We start from the raw sequence: 10,133 nt of genomic DNA on the forward strand, positions 1-10,133 counted from the left end.
TGGTAATTTTTCTTCTTTAAGTCTATGTGTTCAAATAAAAATAAAACAGATCTTTTTTTCCCCATCCCCCTGCTTAATAGAGGAAAGAGAAAGAATTATTCCAGTGGAGTTTTTATTGCTTGCACAAATGAAAGGAATAGGCAACAAGATATGTGGAAGTGGTGGGTAAGTATAAGTGCAGTCACGTGGCCTTTCTGAAGAAGTAAGATGATGGACTCGTGACAATGGTCCCAATCTTTGAAGATGAGCTAGAAGATTCTGAGACAAATAATATCATAGCAGAAAAAAAAAATAGTTCCCATAAGAGTTGGTGGATGTAGTGTTGAAAACCATGGAAGACTTCTGCGGCCAAGACAGTGAAGTATACCCTTACTTTTAAGCATGCAGTTTGTCTCATTTATTTCAGTTCCAGCACATGCTGAAAACACATAATATCAGTGGGGAACCTTGCAAATTGACAGATTTCAGAAGAGAAATATTTGCTGTATAGAGAAGGCATGAAAGGAAGGGAGATACCTATGAGAAACAGAGCAGGGAACAAAGGATTTGCTTGTTTACTTTTCTATGATGATACATTTTTCTGACAGTAACAAATAAGTTAGTAACTCCACAAATACCAATATTAAGTAAAACGAATGCTTTTAGCAATTGAGTCAAGTATAACGAGATTAAGGTAATTCTTACTATAAATCCTGTGATTTAAATTCAATTACCTCAGGGACAAATTGCTCCACAAAGTTTTTCATAGAGTCTATTAAATTAATGTGGAGTTGAAATTCTGGAATTGCTCTAATAGTGCTCCCACATTACTTTCAAGGGATCTCATCAGATGGTTTGCATAGCTATTTTTACTTTTTAATAAAGAGAGGATGGCACATGACTTACCAGAAAAGGAAATAAATTTTTGTTACTTTAACCTTATTTAAGTTATATTTCTAATCTAAAGGAAGAGTCTTAATCCACAAAACAGCCATAGGGCACAGGAGAGCTCCAAGTTAACATTGGCTACACATAACCAAGCCTAGTTTAGATAAATGAAAAAGTAAATAAAAGGGTGTGTGTTTTAGATTAATAAAGCTGAAATGTACAGGGGTGAAGACTCGTGTTAATATGTTCTGAAGCTGACCATCATCTTGTCACTTACCACAGAAGTTGCATGTGAATAATATTTATCTTTGTTTTTAGGGAAAAAATATTTTATTGTCTTACTAAAGATTTGCACAGTTAACATTTTTATATTATTAGTACTACTACAAGGTGTAATGAACAAGTATGTATTGCTACTAGGGCTTACAGCTTTAAGCATTTTCTTAATAGAATTTTTGCCAATCTGCATTACTGCTACCAAATAAAAGCATATCCAGGCACGTACACTTCTCCCTTCTCTTTGATATTTTAGGACCAACCACATTCCCCAGAATTTGGTTAGTCCGAAAATCTTACTTCACAGGGTAGTGAAGTAAGTCCTGTGAGATTTTTCCTGCAATAACAGAAATCTCTCATTGCTGGATGGAAGAACTGTGCGTGCTGGTGGGTTATGCCAGCCCTGTCCACAGAGCGTGTGGGGCAGTGGGAAAGGCATGTTTGTCCTCCTTGTCTGCTGGGAATGATTAGCTGGGATTCTGTGTAGCATGGGAGACAGGTCTGTTTGCTCTTGTCACTGTGAACAGATCCACGAGGCTATGAAAAACCTGGGGAGATAATTCTTCCCTTGCCAGCAATGGTGGAGCAAGGCAATGGTGACTAGCAAATACATTTTTGACCAGATGAATAACAAAATGGTAAATTAAGGACAAAGTTTGGAGATGCTTTTTGCTCTATGTTGTTCTGTACTCTTACAATGTAGGAACAGGGATATGATTTACAACCAACTTTTTTGCCTGCGTGAGGTTTGGGAAACTTAGAGGGGGTTTCATGTTTGTGACCTGTGGGTGAAGTTATGCCAGAAGAAAAGGTTTGTGGTTTGAATGGAAAAGTACCAACCTGATGAACCTAAAAAAGACCGAGCAATTCCCGGTCAGCCAGATTTGTTAGGTGACAGTTTCTAAGATGAAAGCAGCTGAATTCCATGGAAACAAGCAGAGGAGTCAGAGAGAGGCAGCCTTTAAGTGATAATATTTGCAGATATCATGAAGGCCCAGGGGATGATAAATCATGAAAAGGGCAAATCATTGAAATAAATTATTTGGATTGGCTGATGAGATGAACTTAAGCAAGTATATTTCTAAACAGACAAATGCAAAGCTCTGCACTGAAATACAGATTCTGTAGGAAATACTTATCTTTATGAGGGATTCCTTAGGGCATGCCTCAGTTTTGAAAAGGTGGTAGAGGTCACAGTCATTAATCAGCTGTGGAAGTTCTACAGCCAGAATCAAATGGAAAATTGGATTTATAAGTAGAATTTATGGCACTTGTGAGGGATATTGCCTCTATGCTCAGCACTGAGGTCCACAAAGCTGTGGTAGGTATCTGGTTCTGTGGTCCAGAGTCCAAGTCAGATGACTACTGTTTAGGAAGGGTGCAGGGAGGAGCCTGCAAAGCACCTGAAAGACCACAAAACATTCTTTACAGTTAACAAACATTCTTTATAGTTAACATTGATGAGTTAAAGACTCAAGAAATTTGTTCTGATTAACAGGAGAAGTTGAGAGACGACTTAAGTCAAAGCTTGGAGGTAACAACACAGGAAAGAGGTCAAGGGCTTTCTTCATTCTATGTGTGAGCTATCAGAAACTCTACCTACTTTGAGTTTAAAATTAGAGCTAGAAAAAAGGACAGGGTTTAAAGCAAGAATAAAGTAATCACTGGAATAACATGCCAAGGTTTGTAGTTCAAAATTTTTAATCAGAAGACTGGGTGTTGTTTTAAAAGAAGTTCTCATTCAAACTCAGATGTATCTTAAAACTTGCTCTGTAGAGAACTAAATAATCAACCACTACTATCCTATGCATGTAAAATCTTCTGAAGCCTGTATGATGTATAATCTCTTCTGACCAGATAATCAGGGAATCTTTTGAGTTTATAATCATGCAAATATTATGTATCTTCTGTAGGTTAGAAAAAAAATCTATTTTAGTAGGGCAAATAAGGGCATACAAATACCCTCATCCTGTCACAAAAGCAATATTTTTTGTCATTGGAGGAGGTTTGGGTCACGATAAAAAACAGAGTACTAAGAATTCTACAGCTGATGCGCATTTTATGGTTCTTCCATCTTATGCTCCCGATGATATCCTAGATGACAATGATTGAAGCTGTCTTTTTGTTAGATATGACAGCTTCCACTGATGAGGCTGTTTGTGAAGATCAGTGAAGATCAGATGCTAAGATGAAATGTGTTCAATTTTCTAACCACAGAGTTCTTGCTTTGGTACACTACTGAAAAAGTGGTTCTGTGATCATTAAATACCAGCTCTCTGCAGTTGTACGTCATTTAGCAGTACAAATTTGATAAAAATCAGGCAAGAGCATATGATGCCATTTCAGTTGGTTTAGCCAGTGCACACAGCACAGTGTTTACATTCACTTTGTAATTTTATGTTGATTTTATGCTGCCTTAGGAAGACAGCATTAAGTTAGAGTTGCCTAAACAGAGTTGCTCTACATTAAATCTACATTACATCTGCTAGGACAAAATTCTCTCTTTAATATATTGTTAAGAAATCGGTGGAATGACTCTGTACCCATATATTGCATTCTTATAATTACAGCGGTTTTGAGATTTGACACTAAGTTCCCCAAAAAACAGATTCACTTTATTGTCAAACCACAGCTTGAGAACCAAGCTGCACTGAGAGTAAAGATGGAGACACCAAAGAGTAATCTCATTGTGCCTGCTCTGCAACCACAAATGCCAAGCCTTGGGATACCTTTCAAATTGCCAGTGATTCCCGTGGAAAAAAAAAAAAAAAAACCAAAACAACAAAAACCCCCAAAACCACCACAACAACAACAGCAACAACAACAACAAAAAACAGGTAAAGGGAAGTCTCCAACCAAAACAGGAACACTTTCAGGAAAATACCTGGAGGTAAAGATGTTTTACTTTGAACTTGCTCTTTCAAGATCCAGTTATGTCTCTTTAGAGTGGAGCATTATTTGGAAGAGGTTAAATTCCCTCATGTTTGACCTACATTGCAGTTCTGGGATTTGGGAGGGTACTGTGTGAGCTGGGCACACCAATTAATTTTAAGGATGCTAGTCGTCTTAGTACACGGATGATCTGAAAAAATGAGTAACTTCTTTGTCAGCTGGCTGAACAATTTTAGAAACCATTAAGGTGAGTTAGTTGGAGGTTGAACCACAATGATTATATTATTATTTAAAGCCAAAAGAAGGCATGATGACAAAGATCTTCTTTGAAATTAGCTTGGGAGGGAGTGTTCCATAAAGACCAGCAATACAGGCATTAGTATGGTCAGTAAATGAATGAATTTTGGTGGACTGATTTTTAAGGAAGAATGCCTTGGACAGTCTGGAATTACAATAGCAGAATTTACAATGTAGGAGACATGAGAAATGAGAACTTCAAGAAGACTGGACAGATAGCAAGCGCAGTCTTTGTGGTGTAATTCTGCAATGAGACCACTTGTCCTCATGGAGGTAGATGAACATGGCCCTGTGAAAGCCAGATCAGGTTCTATTTCATTGCTCTACATTTTGAAAATTAATTTTAAAAACATGTTTCAGGGCATGGAGTAGTCCTAGATAGGGGAGTGTCACACTCTGATCTGCTGAATTTCACACATCTTTTATTACTGTCCATTAGCAAATGCTGAAGTCTTTATGAAGAGTCATTAACCTCCCTGTAGCTAGAACAGTATTGTGCCAAGTCCTCAAAACACAAAATTTATAACCCTAATGGGTAGTCTTTAAAGACCCCTGAAAGCATCACTTAATAAAAACATGCAGTAAGTCTGATGGTCTTTTTCTTCTTTTACTAGGAGATCCAAGATCCATTCTCTGTCGTTTCAGAATGCAGTCTCTCCTACAGTCATACACTACATAGGATAAATCTTGCCTATTTTTTGGCTTATTTTCATCCCACATTGAGAAAATACATAGCTAAAAATACTTCAGGATGCTTTCCAGGGAATACCACCCATGTGTCCCTCAAGAGACTCTCCTTTAATGTTTCTTAACCCACATGGTATTAAATGTTTCCAGTGACAGACTGTGCCTCCGTAAATAAGCTGCATAAGTTCCTAATATGAGCTGTGCATTGCATACGGTGGAATAATTGCCTTTAAAGAATGTTGAGGCTACAAAAAGAAGCAATCATAGAGGTAGGCAATGCCAAAATTAAGGCAGTCTGTGCAAACTCAATATGGTCCTGTTGTGCAAATGCCTAGTCTGAGCCAGTCTCTCATTACAGCCTATTTTTTCCTCCTGATTCATTCCAACTACAGGTACGTGCTATTCACTGGGTGGGAAGCCACTTGATATTTCTTTATATTCTTCATTTGTAGTTGCTTCTTAGTGGCTTGACACATTACCTTTTACTTGCCATCCAAAAATAGAGAAGTCAGCAGCATGAACATGGCTTAGTTGACAAACCAAATTGACTATGATTCTCTCTGTATACCTTCCCTCTCTGGTGTGGCAAAGCTGTGTTCAGATTAAGGAATTTCCCTGCTGTGTTTTCAAACACCTCCCTTCAAACAACAAGGCCCTGGTATCCCTAACAGTGGAAAGCATTATGCGAACCAAGCCTAGAGATGCTACCAGCTCTTTTTATGCCTCACATAGTATCCCCTTCAAACTGCCATAGGAAGGAAAATTTGATCCATACATTAGCAAGATCTGTTCATGAGCCATACTCCTTTGAACTACCAGGTAGAGCTATTTTCCTGAGGGAAGTACAAAATCCTTCTTCCCAATGCACCAGACCTCTTTAGTGAGTGCCCCTCCTTACATCGTCCTTCTTGGCTTCAGAGAGCTGAATCCTATAGCATGGGGCCCAGGGAGAAGCAGACTTCCATGCAAATGCCAGGTCTGTGTTTTTTCTATGAGCCAGCAACTAGCAGTATCAGGCTGCAGAAAAACATCCCACTACACAAACCCTTTCAACAGGGAAGAAAACACATTCTGTTTGAGAAATCAATGGAAAAACAGATGTCTAAATGGGTGCAAAGTGGTGCTGCTACTATTAACAATGCAATGATTAATGATTCCAAGTATTTGGGATACAGTTAACCCCTTTCACCAACCCATCTAGGCATATAAATAGAACTTGCAGGATTTGGCTTCTTCCTAAGCCACATGAATAGCCTATTTTGCATTGGGTTACAACAGATTCAGGGACAAACATGGCACTGACATGCAGAACTTTGCAGAACCTCCCTTAGCATTATAATAGGTAAAAACAAAACCCCAAACCTGCTAGGCTAATGGGAAAAAAAATAGCACCATAGCTTTGAGCAGCCTCAGACTCTGTGCTCTGGTTGTAGAAATCTTTCTATTTGGCCTCTAGAAGAGTGAAAAGGGTTTCTCACATCTTCTGTGGGGGTCTGAAGAAAACAAGCCCTACCAGGCTTTACCAGGCTTCTAAGTCCAGTGTCTTTAAGAGAGGAGGGGCTTTTTGGAGTAGGGAAGAACTGCCAGCTTTGCCCTGAGCTGGTGATTTCTGCTTAATGATCTTGAATGTGTCTTCAAACAGGGCTGTGCAGAAGCCGTAAGATGATTTCCCTCCCCTCCCAGCTTATTTTCACAAGCTGGTTGTTCACTATGAGATCAAAGGTTGCTTATTTGCATCTTACTATCTCAGATACGATTCCTTTGAAGTGGGCTAGTTCAAAAAGGTTATCCACGTGTCTGTAGCCTTCACTTTCTTGGGGAGCCTTAGTAATCTGCAGTTGCCGGGGTAAGACATATGATAATTCTCCCTCTGAAATGATGGGGCGAAAGCATGCAGAGCCTGCCTAATGCTGATATCAATTTTAAACACTGAATTGTTGAAGCTGAGAAAGGTGCAGCTGCTAAAAAAATGGGAACATTTTTAAATTAAGACACTCCACAGACCCAGGAAAATTCTCGCTTAGCAAACTAAATGAGGACAAACAGCAAAAGAGAGGTACTTCATTACAGATTTTATCAGCTAACTTTCCCTCAAGGGTGCATCAGGCTTCTTTTCTATTTTCTAATCAAGTCTCCTGCTGAGTGTAGAGGGGAGGAGAAGTCCAAGACACCAGTCATCTGTTCAAAGCTGGTTCATGCCATAGGTGTCCATGGGAAGATCAGTCCCATCACCCCAACCTCTGTTTTGCCATGAAAAGGCAGACTTCAGCACTCTTCACCTTCTGTACTCTGGCAGAGTGGTATCTCCTTTCACACTTCCTCCTGCTTCCATGTAGCTAGTGGTTTTGAGTTCTCCAGGGCAAAGTCTATGCCTAAGCAGGGAGAGTTATTACACGGGACTGAGACTACAATATAAAAGTGGCCAAGGCATGCAGTTATTCAGCTATATTTATCCTGATGGGAAAGGAAGTGGTAGTAATGAGGAGAAGTATGTTGGTGGAACTGAGCAGTAGGAAGGAGGTGACATTTCAAAGGAGGAAAAATGCAAATGGGAAAGGCTACTGAAGGCTAGTTAAAGGGAAGGAGAGACAGGACTGAAGAGAGGAGGAGCGTATGTGTCTAGCAGACACAGCACTGTGGTGGTGTGCTCTATGTGCCCGTGCAGAGCCTTCCCATCAGCAAAGAAATGAAAAGAGTATACAGGTTTCTTCTTCACATACATCTTTCTAATTCACTCAACCATACCGATGGCTTTCCAACTCAAGAAAGAAAGTGAATACAAGAAGGCAGAAATAAATGAAAAAGTAAGAAAGACACACTCTTTCATACTCTTACGATCATCAGACTAAATATATAATTTCTGCAGCTCCATAGAAGGCAATGAAGCTGAAATTAGTTCTTCATGCAGGTATGGTATTGGTAGTGACTTTTACACATTCATAAAATGCAGTATAAATAGTTTATACTCAGTCCTAAGGGTAAGGTGTTTTGTTTGTTTACTTCTATTAGATCATGGTTATTCTGCAAGCTCAAGGAAATATCTGATTGAAAATTTTAGTACAAATGAGGGAATTATTTTGAAAAAAGGGTGTGAAATATTTGCAGAGTGATAAAATGGAAGTTTAAAAGTACTTCTATTTGAAGAAAGCTGGAAAAATAGTTTAGAAAAATATAGTAGAGGTGTGTAAGCCCAGACACTACAGGAAAAACAACCCAAGTTATTATACTCATTTGCATTTGTTCAAGTACCGTACTGATGGAAGCCTATTCAACCTAAGGCAACTGAAGGCCCACACTAAGATCTTAAATCATCTTGTCTGGAAGCTGCTTTATGCTGATGATGCCGCCCTTGTGGCCCACACAGAAGCAGCTCTGCAGCGTTTAACATCCTGCTTTGCAGACGCTGCTGAGCTCTTTGGGCTGGAAGTCAGCATAAAGAAGACAGAAGTTCTCTATCAACCAGCACCTCAGGAAGTCTTCCATCATCTCCATCTCACCATTGGCCAACCAGAGCTCAAATCAGTCCAGCAGTTTAATTACCTAGGCAGCCTCATCTCCTCGGATGGTAAGATTGACGGAGAGATAGACAACAGGTTAGCAAAGGCATATAAAGCTTTTGGAAAACTCCATAAAAGAGTATGGCGTAATAAACACCTGAAGAAAAGTACCAAGATCAGTGTTTACAGAGCCATTGTGCTGACTACTCTCTTATATGGTTCCGAATCATGGGTCATCTACCGCCACCACCTGCGACTCTTAGAACGCTTCCATCAATGCTGCCTCCGAACAATCCTAAACATCCACTGGTCAGATTATGTGACCAATACATCTGTTCTAGAGCAAGCAGCAGTCACAAGTATTGAGGCCATGTTGCTGAGAACACAGATGTGTTGGGCAGGGCACGTCTCAAGGATGAAGGACCACCACCTCCCTAAGATCTTGCTTTATGGTGAACTTGCCACCGGCTGCCGCAAGAGAGGAGCCCCGAAGAAAAGATATAAAGACTCCCTGAAACAACATCTCAGCCTTGGCCATACTGATCATCATAACTGGTCTACTCTGGCCTCCAATCGAGAGGCCTGGAGACACACCATCTATAACGCTGCTGCTTCCTTTGAGAACGCACACAGGATCACTCTCGAGGAGAAAAGACAGTGCAGAAAGAACCCTGTCTTGCAGAATATACCATCTAAGGAGTCTTTCTGCTGTGCCTTTTGCAATCGGATATGTCTATCTCATATTTGCCTTATTAGCCACCAGCGGGCTTGTAACAAATGTGGATAGAGCCTTTCTCCAATCTTTGTTTGCGAAGCCTAGCCATGATGATGATGATGATGACTTGTTCAAGACAGAAGAAAACTGGAGAGACACGAAAGGCAGAAGCATCATGCCAGACAACTTTCTGATAGCTAATGGTCAATCCAATTGGGTTATTTTGTGTTCTTTCTTTGCTTATGCCTAAAATTCATCTGTTGGGTTTTGTTGTATGTCACATCCACATGGAGTCAATTCTTAGATTTTCTTCCTGAAGGAATAAAAACATTCATTGAGGTGGTGGAGAATTGGAAGTCAGTAATCTTTAATATGGAACAGACTCCAAATTCAGGTTGTTTCATACAAAGTAATCCAAACAAAAAAAAATTGCAAAAAACTGGATTAGCAGGATAGAAACATAAACACCGAACACAATACTAACTGATTTAAATTAAACACAAGTACATAAGGCGGCTAAACCTTTCAGTCACAATCTGTTGTGTTACTGTAGATATACAGACTAGTAAATTCTATGGTATCTGGTTCTTAAGGAATAAATGTCACTTTGTGTCCTCTGACTGCATCTGAAGTCAATAAATCCATCTGCTGCCTTTCACGCATGTAGAATGCATTTTCATCCCCTCCGAGCCATGTTTGTTGGGCAGCTTGCTATAAATAAATGACCTGCATGACACATTCAGATCCTTGAATTTAAGCCATTAATTTAAGTATATATATTGCAGTCTCTCCCAGCTACAGAAGGAAAGGCAAGCACAAATAGCAATAGTCCTAAGGTGCACCCCTTGCCTTTACAGGTTGTCAAAAGTGATCTTAAAATATTTGACAAATAATAAATAAAG

Source organism: Manacus candei, unplaced genomic scaffold (genome assembly GCF_025592945.1).
Source record: "Manacus candei isolate 608988 ecotype Guabito, Panama unplaced genomic scaffold, ASM2559294v1 h1tg000014l, whole genome shotgun sequence".
Lineage (NCBI taxonomy): Eukaryota > Metazoa > Chordata > Aves > Passeriformes > Pipridae > Manacus > Manacus candei.